The following is a 16,274-nucleotide window of genomic DNA, read 5'->3' as shown; positions in this document are numbered from 1 at the left end:
TGTGTTGTTATTTGTTTGCGTGTCTCTCTGCCCCAGTAGACAGACCCAGAGCTCCTTGAGGGCAGGCACCATTTGTTTTTGTTTCTTTTTCTTCACTATCTCCAAACCTTAGCAGAGTGCCTGGTTAATAACAGGCTCTTTTCCTGCATTCTGTGCCTCCACATGGGGCAACTCTAAGAGCCTTTCTAGCTCCAGATCTCCCTCTGGGAGCAACCCAGGCTTCTGTTGCAACCGCTTTGCAACTGAATTTTCTCTTTGCTTAATCCAACTTCCCTCACGCCTTTGTAGGTAGGAATTGTTCCTGAGAGTGCTCCGTAACAGATATCCTGCTTGCAAGTCCTCATTTCAGAGACAATATTTAATTTATGACAGTTTGAATATTGCATAGAGAAATTTGGAAATTCTTTGGGCCACTTTTCTACAGTAATGCATTTCACAGCATGAAATAATTTGCATTATTCAAAATTGAGTATCGCATGAAACCAGTGGCCCTTTGCTTGAGGTTACTATTAAACTAGATGATCCATTAGAATCTTTGACTTCCTAAAAATGTTTCTATCACTGGGCACTGAAATCACCTGACTTAGCTGTGATTAATGTGATTGACAGACTTTCAAGGCAGACTGCAAACGCGTTGAGAAGGAGTTCTACCACAATCATAAAGTCTTATCCTGGATAATTTTGAATAATTGCTATGGACTATTGGCCATTTTTTGGTGGGGGTAGGTACTGCCATTGAACAGGTGGATATGTGCCTTTGGTCCCAAGGCAAATGCTATGCTTTTGCAAAAGAAATCACTTTTTAATAGAACTTACTTTCACATCACCTGAATTCCTTGGTGTGTCATCTGGGATTCCTGGGTACCAAGAGTTCCCACATGTTCTGTGGGTCACATTGCCAATACAATCAGACATCTGCTTCTGGAATAATAAAGCTGTGTTTGTGGTGCCAGCACATACCTTGGCTTCTGTGAGTCAGGAAGCTTAATGTTGCATGTACTTGAACCATGCCGGTCTGCAGGAGCACAGCAGATTTCTCTGGAACACAGTTTTTTTTTTGTTTTTTTTTTTTTTTGGTTACATAATTCAATGAAAATGTCTTAACGTATGAATCTCAGCAATCAGGATGATTAACTTCAGACTTTGGCATGGCCTCAAACAGCCATTATTAACACTGGGCTTGTATGCCCTGGTTTTAGAATGAAATTCCTAATTTAATTATATCTCAGTAGTCCTCAATGGATTGACAGTGCCCTTCTTATTAATAAGATCTCAGCCTCAATTCTAGAAGATGCTTCTTTTAGGTATCAGTAAAGTGAGACAAGTAGACCTTCAGTAATTTTCCTGAATTAGGCAAGACTAGGAAGTGCTATTATAATCACATTGTAATCACTAGTATTACAAATCAGAGAAATATGTAACTATAGAACTGCAGGTACTAAAAAACACAAAGTCATATTTCTTTCTTTCTCTTTATATATATAGTATATATATAAACACACACATATACATGTGTATATGTAGTATATATGTACTCATACACACATATATACTACATATATGTATATACACACTTATAATACATGTACATATAGTATTATGTGTATGTACATATATATGTATATATACACATATATGTGTATTAGCCATTTTATTTTATATGTGTATATATACACATATTTAATAAATGTATGTATACACATATATGTGCACATATATAATATATTTTATATATGTATATATACACATATATAATAAATGTATGTATACACATATATGTGCACATATATAATATATTTTATATATGTATATATACACATATACACATATGTATATATACACATTTTATTTTATATATGTATATATACACATATATAATAAATGTATGTATACACATATAATATATATGTGCACATATATATGAAATATAATATGCACATATATAAAATATATATGTGCACATATATATAAAATATAATATGCACATATACATAAAATATATATGTGCACATATATAAAATATATATGTGCCCATATATATAAAATATATATGTGTATGTATATACACACATATAGATAGATGAGTAGACCAATGTAGCTGTATGACATAGATATAGAATTAGATGCATATCATAATTTGGGTCACATTTTTAAATGGTGTAAACCAGAAAGTGAAATGTTATTAAAGGAGCTTATTTTATTAAATTATTTTGTCTCATGAATTTAACACACAGTTTTGCATTTTATGATCGAACTTGTCTTTCTCTTCCTTTTCCTTCCCTTCACCTTTCTTAATACCACTGGACATTAAGCAAGACTGTAGTCCCACCACACTAGGCCTGAGACATTCCCACTGTGCTGAGAGACCCATAATTTGAGAACAGGCCTCCTGGGAAGAGAACAGTTCGCGTTACCATTTTTTTTCCCCAACATCCTTCCCTCACATATCCTGGCCTGAAATGCAGAGGCCAGGGGGAAATACTGGGGAGAGGGCTCCCAGGACCTAGCAGTGTGATCATCACAGCTGGTGCTGGGTCACTGTTTCCACAGCCACATTCCGGAGCTGTGAAAGGTCTGCCCAGACATAAATCCCAGCCCCTCTCTGTCAGTGCTAACAGATGGCAACCTCATGGCGAGACTTGTTTTATGGCACAGATTTTATACTCAGTTGGAGCAGCCAACCTTGTATAAAATGTGACTATAATGACACCATCACATTCCCCACCTCTCTCTAGAAAGCAAAAATGTGTAACATACATGCTTTGGTACAGTATATTAGCTGCATCAATCCAAATTTTTGGATGTAGAAAATCACCGATGGACTTGTTTAGCAAAAAATAGTAATTTAGGGAACCAATGTGAGTTCATTAGCATTCTCATACTGGGCTAGATTTTTAAAAGATATGCCTAGAACACGGAAAGATGGTAACAGTATCAAAGACAAGTAAAAAGAAAGGATAGAAAGTGCATTGTATGTGGATGAAATGGGAATTTAAAAAGACAAATCAAAAGAAAGTAACAAAATGGCCTCAAAACACAGTATTATTTAGTTATTTGGGCTTAAACCCAGAAAAAACACTATTTCATTTCTTACTGTAATGAAACCTAATCTTCGAGCTAGAAAAAATAAACATACTAAGAGAAAACAATTGTAATAATAAGTATAATAATAAACGTAAGAGGAGATTAAATATGTGAAAATATGTTAAAATCAGACCTTACCACTTAAAATCAGCTCAAGATTCCAGGTACAAATGAGCGATGTTACAGCATACTGAAAAAACATTGCAGATACTGTGTCACGTCCACCTTAGCAGCATGACTTGCTTTCTTTCTCATTTTAAAGCAGAGAAAACAGCAAAAAATCAGATCATCCTGCATCAAAAGTGAAGGTAGCATTAGGCTATATTGACAGAAGTTTGGTTTCCAGAAAAATCAAAGATGCATCCTAATTAAGACTATTATTTGGTATTGTGTTTTCAGAAAACTTGTCTTACATTAATGTTGATGAAACAGATTTTATTTCTATCAACTAAAATTATGAAGAAAAGAGAACAAATATTATGTGCATTAGCTGAAAGGACTTGGAATATTTTAACCTAGAAAAGACTTGAGGAGAAAGATAAGTTATTTCAAATATTTGAAAGGCTGTCAGATTTAGGCTTCATTTATGTCATTGCATTGGACAATAGAACAATCAGTAAGTTGAAGTTACAAGTAAACAGGTCTCCACTCAGCGTTAAGATGGGTTTTGTACAATTGCCAGCTGTTTAAAGTGGAAATGAACTGCTCTGAGACAGTGAACCCTGTTCAAATGGAAAGTGAAGTCAATTGTTCAGGTTTATGGTGGAAGAAATTCTTGTATTAGATGAGTGATTAAATACGATGACCTCACTGATCTCCTTCATTTCTTTTTTGTTGTTGTTGAGACAGGGTCTCACTCTGTCTCCCAGGCTGGAGTGCAGTGGCACGATCTCCGCTCCCTGCAACCTCCGCCTCCCAGGTTCAACTGATTCTCCTGCCTCAGCCTCCTGCGTCGCTGGGACTATAGGTGCACACCACTATGCCTGGCTAATTTTTGTGTTTTTAGTAGAGATGGGGTCTCACCATGTTGGCCAGCTGGTCTCGAACTCCTGGACTCAAGTGATCCACCTGCCTTGGCCTCCCAAAGTGCTGGGAATATAGGCATGAGCCACCGCACCCAGCCCACTTCTAAAATTCTGCTTGGTTTTGGGGCAGAGTGTCATTTTGAACTTATTCAGCAACTATGCAGGGTTGTAATATCTGAGCAGTGCTATTCATTCAACCCATTTTATTTTCATATATTGTAAATAGTAGCAGGATATAGGGGAAATACTCAAATAAAATGTCTTTCAGTGATGTAGATGGTATCCTGTAAAACTATTGATTAAGTATCAACATCATTGCAACAGATGGCATAACCCAGTGTCAGACCAGTAAGTTTCATCAGGGTAAGGCCGCCAATCCACAAATTGAAAACAGGTGGCAAAAGTTCCCTGGGGGACCTGGCATCTGTAAGTAATCAGTTACTGTAAAAGCCCTGGTCAGACACAAATTAGCTTCATTGCTGATGACATTTTTAATAGCTGAAGAACCTCACAGCTTTATTTAATTAGAATTTTAATATACAATATACATGCAGTTGATCACCTTTGACAATTGTTTGATTCTCTTCTACTTTCTTAGCCTAAGTTACAATATCCTAGCCAGATATTTTATTTCGGCAACACCAAAAGACATGAAACATGTGATGGAAGCCAAGATGAACTTGTCTGTCTATACTGCTAGAAGGTTTCTCTGTTGCATTTTCTCAGGTTCCTCCATTCATCCATAACCGACCCTTAAGGGGAAATCAAATACATATGTACTCGGTTTCTGTTCAGTGGAAATTAAATCCCACGAAAACCAAACTGTGATTTGAACTGAAAATACTCATTTTTAAAGTATGTTACCAACCTTTCTGACATGATATTCCACCAACCTCCCCCTCCCCAATGGAGATGGAAGTAAATCAAAGTTTATTCATAGGGTAATTGACATATAAGACAATGGATAAAGACATAAATTGCTAACATTGTCCAAAATCGTTATTTTGAAAGCTTTGGGTCTTCTAGTTCAAAGCTTCACTGGAAAGTACAGAATTTAGTAGCAAAGCAAGGCTACTCCGTTTGGGGAAAAACGAATAGCTTAGAGTCCTTTGGGCATACCATGAGAAGATCTCTGTACATTCATGAATGCTATTGGCCAGTATTTCAGTTAATATGGTAAGATAATTTTTCTTCTGACTATACTCAGTAATTTGTCAGAAAAGCATTTGCTTTATGGAAACAGTAAGTTTCTGCATGTATAACAATTGAGACAGGTCATAAAACAGAATAGAAATATAACAGAAAACAGCAGAATGATTTCAAATACTCTATTTTTGGAAAATAAACACTATGTGAAGTCAAATAAAATATACTGCACACAATCCAGAAGTTCACTCACCTCCACATTTTCCGTTTTCTCCATAGTTACATAGAGAATTCTAAGGCGGAAGTCAGCCACATAAAGTAGCTACATTTTTAGTCTAAATGAAGAAGCAATTGATGGCATTGGAAGAAGTTTAATCTCATGCCTATATTCTTGAACTTGCCTCTGTCCCCCAGCCTCTTCCCTATACCAGGAGAAATTTTATCTTCATATGCTGCATTGTTTTCTACTAGGCATTATTCTCTTCTCTAAAATGAAGAAAGCGTTTTGCATTATTGGCTTTGGTCAAGGCTTTGGTTTGTATTTTATTAGTTTATTCCAGTCATGAATGGCTGATTTATTGTTTGAGAAAAAGTTTCTGGTCATCATGGCCTTCATACTTTGTGTGCATCAACTGCCTCATCGTTATCATAATCTGGAGCCTGAATCTTTTTAAAGTTTAAAAACAGTAAGCCCCTTGACAGATTACAATGACATTTCCAAGACAGTTCATATGAGGAAAATGGAATCAAGCAATAGACAGTGAATGCCTTCCTGTGTATAACTGTGATGTGAACTTAAGCCTTCTATATTATAATGAAAGCCCTGTTGGATTACACACATCACCCTTCAGATTTCACAGCTGTTGGTAACTGCAAAGCACAAGTAGTAGCCTCTTCCACAGCCAATGGAGACATTATCTTGGCTTCCAATTTTTTTCATTCAGAAGATAGATATGGCGTTTTCCTATTGATTTCATTGTGTAAACATAAAGACATATTTTAGATGCTTTTGACTATGAAATTCTCTAATCCTCAAGTGTGGCTTTGTAGCTCCCAGGTATACTGCCATGGTTCAGGAAGGGATTTCTGGGGAGTGGGACATTCAGGAAGCATCTCCATTGGTTCAAGAACTAGGGCAGTGAAAAAGCAATAGAGAACAAGCCTGGTGTTGCACTGTTGCCCCTGAGTAGTCCTAAAACAGTCCCAAGAAATCTAGACTAAACATGTTCTTCCGTGGGAGTCTCTCTCTGAGCTTCGTTCCAATCTCACAGAAAGATTTGCTGAAGTTGGCTTGGACCTAAGAAGCATAAAATCCCATGGGTAGGTAAAGAAGAAACCATGCAGCTGTTCCTAGAAACTTCAAGTTCTGCATTGCTCCTGATTCTCTTTGTCTTAGTAAGACTTTTGATTTTAGGTATGATCTGATATAATATATGGTTAATTGATAATACAACCCATTGGTGATTATTGTTTAGATTTTAAAGAAGCTGACTTACTGACTCATTGTTCCTCTTCACATTTTGTTGCTTACCTTTTAGTTATTTCTGTTTTTCAAGAAGCTCCTGAGAATGAGAGGAGTGAACGTGCCTGTGTTTTTTATATGTTAATCATAACATGATGAGTGAGTTATTTTAAGAGGTGAAAATCGTTGGCCAAAACTAAATTTCCCAGTTCACTGTATATTTAGGTTTATCACATAGCTCAGTTCCTTGTTACCATGGATAAGCAGAAAAGTACTATAGGCTAGTTACTATTTCTCCCTTAACAATCAAAGTTGTTATACCGGAAATCAGAGGTAAGAATTAAATAAGAGGGCTGAAATGAGGGGGCTGAGATGTACATTGTGTATCCTGGTGAGTAAGAAGGCTGGATAGGGGCCGGATGTAAAGGTTGGGGTTTGAAATTCTTGGATAAAGAAAAATGAGCAGCTTCTGGGCAAAAGAAATACTTTTGGGCTTTTCTACATTCTAAGATTTATTAGGAAACTGTGTTGTTCTAGACTTTTCTGTTTATCATGTGTTTTTTCCATTTATTCATCTCTCGACATTTATTAAACTCCTTTTTTATGAAGCAATGTGTCTGATCATAACTTGTTATGAACATAACAAGCTGGGATTATAACAAGTCGACTCAGCCCATCCAAGAAGGAATGGAAGATGTGTTTACATGTGATATAAGTCAGCATATGTTCATTGCCATGCCGAGAGGAAGAAAGTTCTTGTGAATGTGTAATCAAGCTGGGGATCTGATTGGGCAGGGGTGGCTAAAGCACAGGGCAGATGGAGGGAGAGATCCTAGGAACAGGGAGCGGCATGTGTTCTGCCTAGAGGGAGGAAGGTACGGTAATTCCTTGAGGAGTGGGAGAGGAGTTCATTATAGCTACAAGGTTTGAAGGGTGAGTTGAGACATCATTTGAAATGGACTTGAAGATCAGACTAACATGCCAAGCCTTTATCCTGTGGACAATTTAGAGCCAGTATACATTTTTGAGCAGGACTTCAGATACTATCAAGATATATCTGCCTGCTCATCAGTGTTGGACTAGATAAAGGAAATGTGGTACATCTCTACCATGGAATTCCATGTAGCCATAAAAAGAATGGAATCATGTCCTTTGCAGCAATGTGGACACAACTGGAGGCTGTTATCCTAAGCAAATTAACACAGAAATAGAAAACCAAATACCCCACGTTATCACTCAAAAGTGGGAGTTAAACACTGAGGACTTGTGGACATTGAGAGAGAAACAATAGACACCAGAATCTACTTGAGGGTGAAGGGTGGGAGGAGGATGAAGATTGAAAACCTCCGTATCGAGTACTATGCTCACTACCTGGGTGAAGAAATAATTTGTATACCATATCCAAGCAACATGCAATTTGCCCATGTAACAAACCTGCACACACATCTCCCACAATAAAAGTTGGGAGAAAAAAAAATGATGTATCTGGCAATCGTGGCCAAAGGAGACTTGATTAAGGAGAGAATGGATACGGGGCACAGCTGAGCTGTTAAAATAGGGAAGAGTTATTTTTAAAAAGCCTAAACTTTTATGTAATGTTGAAATAAGAAGGAAATGGTATTTAATTGACCACTTGGAGAAACTTGAGCTAATTAGTGTCTTTAAGGTGCTTTTTACTGCACTGATGAAACTAATATATTTAAAACCTCACTACTTCCTATATACATGTAGTGAATAATCAGAATTAAGAAAAATATCTGAAATCATACGTTAACTTGTATTTTTGCTAAAGGAAAAACCTATTAAGATTTTAATAACTTTTCTATGGTGGAAGCACTGCAATAATTCTTTCAATCCATATATTAAAATTTAGATTTTTAACTTAGAGTCCTTAATGAGATTTAAAAAGAGTTTTTAACTTTGAATTTTAATTATATTTTTTCTTAATAAGCTGTGCCTCTGGTTAATTTCTATATCTTTGTGAAAATTTTGTCATTTTCAATTGATGGAGGTGTTTTGATTAACTTTCTTCAAGATCTGAGTATATATATATATATACACACACACTATATATATATACACATATGTGTGTATATATACATGTGTATACATATATGTGTGTATATATACGTATGCATATATATACACATTGCTATTGTGCTTATTGCAATGCACTAATTACTTTATTGTCTTCATTATTGTTGAGGAATTTGGTAGGAAAGGAAGGATATTTGTTCAAACATACTTTAGGCTTTCCACTTCTAATTAGAATTTCTACTTTCTATTTAGAAGTTAAAACCTGTAAGTAGAAACACAAAAAAAATTGCTTTGGTAGACCCTAAGAATCAAAAGACATATGTTTTAGGTTTACCTTTAGAGAAACAGGAGTTTTGCCAGTACAGGAAAAAGTTATAATACTGGAATTTTCCCTGTGATGATGAATTGCCAGTCTGAGAGGAAGTGGTTGGGGAATGGTGGCCCACCAGCCTGAAAGCCCCAAGAACAACCATTAATAAGCACTCTTTGGTTGAACACCCATCATTATGGGGACTGAGCTCCCTGGGAGAGCGCCATTCTGCCTCCATTTGACATTCAGAATTGTGAGTAAGAGAATGAATGGAAGTGTATAAAGTCTTCCTGAAACAGACTGAAAAAGTCTTCATTTGGAGTAAAGAATAAGGAGCTAAAATTAGAACATCTCATTTTTTCAAGAGAGTTTTATAGGTGCGACTAGAATCATGATAGTTACTTTGATTACGCTAAAAAGTAAGACTTGGGATATTTTATGTATGCCATATTTTAAGTGCCAAACATTTTCAATACTCAACTTTTGAGAGCCTGAAAGGGTGGAAAGCAAGTCAGATAGAGAGCATCTATAGTTTGCCTTTTGAAGCTCTTTTTGAAAAGCTAGAGAAAGACTCAAATTATCTAGATTATGTGGCTGTTCCTTTAAGTAGGATTACTTATGTCATGTTTGCATCAGGAAGTAGATAAGTGGCCAATTTCTCATGTAGTTCCACAATCTTCAACAAAATTGACTTATTGCTGGATTCTCATTGCACCACGAGATGTAAATTGTTAGTTCCACAACCAGCTGGTGGTTTCTGTGGCCCAGGGAGGGCTGTCAGCCAGTCTATGGGCTGAAATGTTGGTGACAAAGCAACATTAACATGGAAATATGAAGTCGTTCAAAGGCCATACTTCACTGGCTGATGGCTGTACTCTCAGCTCAGAGGAAGAAGGGAAAAATAAATTGCTCTGGTGTTTACTGTGTCTGGAAGTGAAGTCAAGAATTATCTTGTATGTGGGGAGAAAAACTTTCATGGGGAATGAAGGAAAGAAACAGATGAGTATACAATTAGGGGACTTAATTTCCAAATCTTGTGGTCTTCTCACAGTTAGCTGTAAATGCCCTATACTATCTCTTAGCCACTTATAAACTCTGTAAGGGCAGGGACCGAGTCTGGTTTGCTTACTACTATACCCATGGAGAACCTAGTTGGCATTCAATAGATTTCTATTAAATAAATGAGTGAACAAATATCTAAACTTGGACTGTAATTATGTTTAGTAGTAGAATCATTCCAGTTTAAATAATGAACCAATGAAATGCTCTGGTCTTGATTCTCAAAGGCAACTTCTTGAAGGACCTAGGAAAGGGTCATCTTCTGACCTTCATAATGAAAATGAGTGTGTTAGACAAGTTATCATTATTCCATTTTCATAAAAATCATATGAACACATAGTTTAAAGAGTTGTAAACCATCATCGGCCCTGTCATATCCCGCTTCCCAGAGGCAACTGTTTTCACTTCTTTTTAGCTATTTTCTCATGGTATTTTTCTACTTATATCTAAATAATATGGTAATAGTGCTAGCTCTGGTTTTCCAACTTTAATAATTATCTCTTAAAACACAATGGAAGGCCTAGTGTGGTGGCTCACGCCTGTAACCCCAGCATTTTGGGAGGCTGAGGCGGGTGGATCACGAGGTCAGGAGATGGAGACCATCCTGGCTAACACGGTGAAACCCCATCTCTACTAAAAAAAAAATACAAAAAATTAGCCAGGCGTGGTGGCAGGCACCTGTAGTCCCAGCTACTCGGGAGGCCGAGGCAGGAGAATGACATGAACCCAGGAGGCAGAGCTTGCAGTGAGCCGAGATCGCGCCATTGCACTCCAGCCTGGGAGACAGAGCAAGACTCCATCTCGAATACATACATACATACATACATACATACATACATACATACATAAAAATAAAAACACAACGGAAGATGAAATTTTAGTTCTCTAAATTTAATCCAGCCCCTGTCACACACCAACCCCCTAACTTTCTGATATTAACATTGTTAGCTATGTTACTAATAAAAGCACTCTTTAGAGCTGAGAAGTTTCAGATGTTATGAATTCCTTCATCTCTCTTTTGAGTTGGATTCCCTGTTTCATAAATTTCTTGTCTTTACTTTTCCTTGATTTACTGTCTGATTTTGGTATAATATATCCTCTAGTAGTTTCTTGGAAAAGAATACTTTGGACTGAGATGGGTGGATCACTTGAGGTCAGGAGTTTGAGACCAGACTGGCCAACATGGTAAAACCCCGTCTCCACTAAAAATACAAAAATTAGCTAGGCATGGTGGCGTGTGCCTGTAGTCCCAGCTACTTGGGAGACTGAGGCAGGAGAATGGCTTGAACCTGGGAGGGGAGATTGCAATGAGCTGAGATTGCGCCACTGCACTCCAGCCTGGCGACAGAGCGAGACTCCTACTAAAAAAAATAAAATAAAATAAAAAAATAAAAAAATAAAAAAGAATATGTTGGAGATAAGTATCTCAGCCTTTGCATCCCTAAGTGGCCTATCCCCATTCAAAGTTGGCTGTACATTGAATTTTAAGTTGAAATTCATTTCTCCACACAATTTTGAAGGCATTGCTCTTTTGTCTTCTAGTTTTCCTGTGTTATTGTTGAGAAATCCTAAGTAATTTTTTTGTTGTTGTTTGTTTTTTTGTTTTGTTTTGTTTTTTTGAGACAGAGTCTCACTCTGTTGCCCAGGCTGGAGTACAGTGGTGCGACCTTGGCTCACTGCAACCTCTGCCTCCCAGGTTCAAGTGATTCTCCTGCCTCACTCTCTCGAGTGATTGCAGGCACCCACCACCATGCCTGGCTAATTTTATATTTTTAGTCAAGATAGGGTTTTGCCATTTTGGCCAGGCTGGTCTTGAATTCCCGAACTCAAGTGATCCACCTGCCTCAGCCTCTCAAAGTGCTGGGATTACAGGCGTGAGCTCCCTCACCTTTTTAAAGCAACTTTTTCAAATTCTCATCTGAGTTCTTTGGGGTTTTGTTTTCCTTCCTGCTTTAGACTCTCTAAAGGTACCACTTGACCAGTTTGCCTTACTACGAGGGGTTAGTTACATGACTAAACGTGGCAATGTGAGCTTCATTTTACCACTTCCTAAAATAAACTTGCCCCTCGGCATTTCCACAGTGGAGAAATGGCTAAGCCTAGATAATTCAGACTGATCTGGGAGCCTGGCATTCTGTTCATTTTTCTAATTGAATGTGTATCATTGAAAATGTCTCCTTAAAAAATGATTTCCTTTTCTTAGTGTCATATCTCCTGGGTACCATTTGAAGTAATATAAAAGCATCTTAAGGGATACTCAAATTCTCTTTGATTTTCATTGAGCCTCTGACTTCATGTTTCAATTATATTTTAATAAACTGTTGACATACAAGACATATAAAAGATGAGAGTGAATATCAATTTGATGGCGTGACTGCATTTTTTAACAGCAAGATGATCTTGTTTTCTTTGACATCTCTTTTATGCTTAAATGAATGGATCTTTGTAGTGGGTATATCTAGTTGAAGGGTTCAGTGTACTGACAGATTTTTGCAAGTTGTACTTAGGAAGGAAACTTATACTCTTGTGTATCCCTCCCAGAAACTAATTAACTGCTAAACACATAGTCAAGGATCAGTTATGTTTGTGATGTCTTGTGTCAGCCTGTTAGGGCTGCTATAACAAAATACCATAGACTGGGTGGCGTAAACAACAGACATTTATTTCAGTACAGTTCTGAAGGCGACACGTCCATGATCAAGGTGGCAGCAGATCTGGATTCTGGTGAGGAACCTCTTCCCGGTTTGTAGCTGGCCTTCTGTTTGCTGTGTTCTCACATGGCATTTCCTTGGTTTGGGCCAGACATCTATGGAAATGATAGAGCAAGAACATAGTCAAGTCATCTATGTGTACACACACATACATATAAGAAAATACTTGTAAATAATGATAGTCAAGATTATAAGCAGGGAGAGAGAACACGTGCGATCTGGTATTTCTTCTCATAAAGTCACTAACCTTATAGGATCAGAGATCAGGGTGTCAAATTTCTAACCTCATTTAACTTTACTTAATTCCATAGATGCCCCATCCCCAAATGTAGCCAAACTGGGTGTCAGCGCTTCAAAATACAAATCTGAGGGAGACATGAACTTTGTCCATAGCATCTGGTTTTATAACTTTTGTTGTATTGTTCACTTTGAGTTGGTCTTGATTAATTCATTAAGGTTTACATTTACAGTTGTCAAGAAAAATGCCAAATCAGTTTTACCTCTTTATTTCAATAGGGAGAATTGGTGCCTAATGATTTTTGTGACAAGTATAAGATTTTTTAAAAATCTTGTGTTATTTTTGTTTCTCAGCTGTTTGACAATTGCTGAACCATTATTGAGAGTAGTTACTGACAATTACTGACAACCGTTGAATCTTCAGTTGTTGAATCTTCGATAGTTGAATCTTTGGTTGTTGAATCTTCAAGAATTTCAATAGTTGCTCTCTGTTTCTGTGTTTTAAATTTACTTTGAAATTCTTTGAGTTTATTGAAGAGACAAAGCAATTTGAACAATTTAGTGTTTGCCTCTCTCAATCTCTGCTTCACATCCTAGACCTTAAAAATGATACAGTTGGCATAGACTTTTACATATGAAGGCCCAGAGGGAAGTGATACTAAAGTCTTGATACATGGGTTTGTAGTACATGCTTTGGTCTTTTGTCAGTTTATGTAGTTTGAGGTGCAATTGAGACTTGAACCTCATTCTGTCCGAGATGATGGGTGAATTTATTCTACACCTGATGCAGCAGAATCTTAACAGGAGATCTCTGGGACTCACCCAGACATCTGATCTGTCTTTTCTTAGTAGGCTTACTCAGAACCTGGAAGCATCTCTGCACAAAATGACCGGTCAAGATGGAGTTTCATGGAATGATTGAAAGTCAGGCTGGTGGGTGACAATCTTATTTTTCAGTGGTGGCTAATTCAGCATGTGCCTTGTTGTTAGGTTGCGGCCAACTCTTTGTAAATGGTATTGATCAATATAAACACAAAAAGTTGAAATTATGTACTTCATACAATAATGGATTATTTCAAGTTAGTACGGCACTGATTGTAAGGACTCGCTGTGGAGTTCGAGCAAAATTGCCCTTCAGGCCTTTCTGCAGATGAACTGCAAGTCCCGATTCATTGTAAAGCTTTCTTGTGATCCCTAACTATCCAGAAACTCCTGACCTCCCTTTTCTTTGAGCTGGTCAGTCCAGCGAGGCAATGCATGTGAAAACACCCACAGCCCTTTGACAGAGTAAAATGGGAATCTCCAGTGCTGTTATCATTTGTCCAGAATATATGGTATTCATGATGCCTGCCTCTGCAGATTGCTGCAATTCCACATTTTGGTACAAATGACAAGAAACTTTCCCCAAAGAGTAAATGCATTCATTTTTCTAAAACTGAATTTTTGTAAAATCTTATGACAATGAAGGAGTCATTTGAAATAATATTTCGGAATCTTTTGCCTTGAGGAAGAAATGACATGAGGAAGAAATGACATGACTAATTTTAATCCTAGAGTCCCTGAATGGTCCCGTGTGACTGATTGGTGGTAGACACATTCAGAACCGTCCGTCCGTTCTGTGAGTCTTTGTCTATTTGCAAGTCTACTATTGCAGTATCCTGCTTCAAACACCTTCACAATCTTTCTTCTAGGATATCGTAGACTCCAGGGTTTATTTCAGCTGTGGAACAGACTGCTCTTCGCAGCCTAATCCAGAAATACCAGCAATAGTATTAACAATCTAATTTGGTTTCTTCAATTCAATGTTAGGACAGTAAAATTAATTAACATACATGTTTTTATACAGAATTGGTAGGTGATACGATTGTTACATCATTTAAAAATAGAAAACATGCTCACTAGCTAAATTTTTGATGGATAACAGCAATGACAGTAAGCTTTTTTGTTGCTCCTTTTTGAGATGTCTACCCGGCATCTAGTAAACCTGACTTTATATCTGTAAAAATAAATGATCTGTAAAAATCAGCTTGTTTATTAGTTTTGGTGGATACACAATATAGGATTATGAGGAAATAAACTAAATAACCTTCATTCTTCACAGGTGGTCATTCATATTACTGAGGGGACATTGAATCATTATGCAATTGCCTCTTTATTGAACAAAGAACAGTAGATCTGAAAGTCCATTTATTTCTATAAACAGTACATCTGCTAAAATTTAGATATATTATTTTTTAAATTTCATTTTAGTACTTTGTCATAGTCTCCAAAGAATCATCTATTTTCAATGTTAACATACTTTTTACACCATTTATATGTTCTTTAGACTGTTTTTAATCTAAAATTACTTATATCACATTAGATGATATAAATTCTCTTCTAAGCAGCATATCTCTGTAGGTAACCTTCACTTAATCACTAAAGAGAAAATTCTAAATCTTTAGTATTTACTGAACGAATCACTTGATGCTTCTAATTATCGGTAGTGTATCTGATAGCAATCAGGTCTGCAGTGAGTAATTGGTGAATTCCATTTTATAATTAATTCCTTTTTCTGAATCAATCTGGCCAAATTGGGAAAGAGAACATACTGTTTATCTCCTGAAAAACAAAAAGAAAGGAAAAAAACATTTCTCTTCACTTCTCTAAGCGTTCTTACATTGATATGTGTGGCTTCCTAAGGTTTTGTATTGTTTGTTTTGTTCTTAGAGGATAAATGCCTACTTAACTTTTTTGTTAAGTTAAAGTCCTACTGACTTTTTCAAGTAAGGAGGAGGAATTATCCACTAGACTAGAACAATGTACTGCTGAGGGGGTGAAGTCATTAAGTCTCCTGGTGTAATAGCTGGTCTTTCTTAGCAATTTTAGGTAACTCCAAAGAAACTAACGCCCCAGTGAGATAAGAATATGTATGTAGCTTTGTTTCCTTCTGCCTCCCTCCTCTATCTGGGTTCTTCTTTTGTTCCTGTTATTTTCTGGAATCCCGGGTTTAATAGGTCCCTCCTATAACCCTGCTGCTCAAAGTATGGTCCATGGACCAGGCGTGGCAGCAGCAACACCAGGAGGCTCGTCAGAAATGCAGGACTCTAGGCGCACCTTGGACCTCCCGAGTCAGATCTGCATTTTAACTCTTAGTAGTCCCTCACCTTCCCTCAGGTGAATCCTGGGCATGTGGGAGCTTTTCCTAGATTTTCCTTAGTACC

At 37.1% G+C, this 16,274-nt stretch overlaps 1 protein-coding gene across 1 annotated transcript in view; it reads left to right on the top strand.

Moving 5' to 3' along the window:
* The window catches only part of PLXDC2 (plexin domain containing 2), a 458,249-nt gene that overhangs the window by 145,563 nt on the left and 296,412 nt on the right, over positions 1–16,274 (top strand). The window lies entirely within an intron of this gene.

The sequence above is a fragment of the Nomascus leucogenys genome, chromosome 9 (genome assembly GCF_006542625.1).
Source record: "Nomascus leucogenys isolate Asia chromosome 9, Asia_NLE_v1, whole genome shotgun sequence".
NCBI classification, from domain to species: domain Eukaryota; kingdom Metazoa; phylum Chordata; class Mammalia; order Primates; family Hylobatidae; genus Nomascus; species Nomascus leucogenys.
Note: the sequence above shows the minus strand (reverse complement) of the source record. Positions and strands in the feature narration are given on the sequence as shown.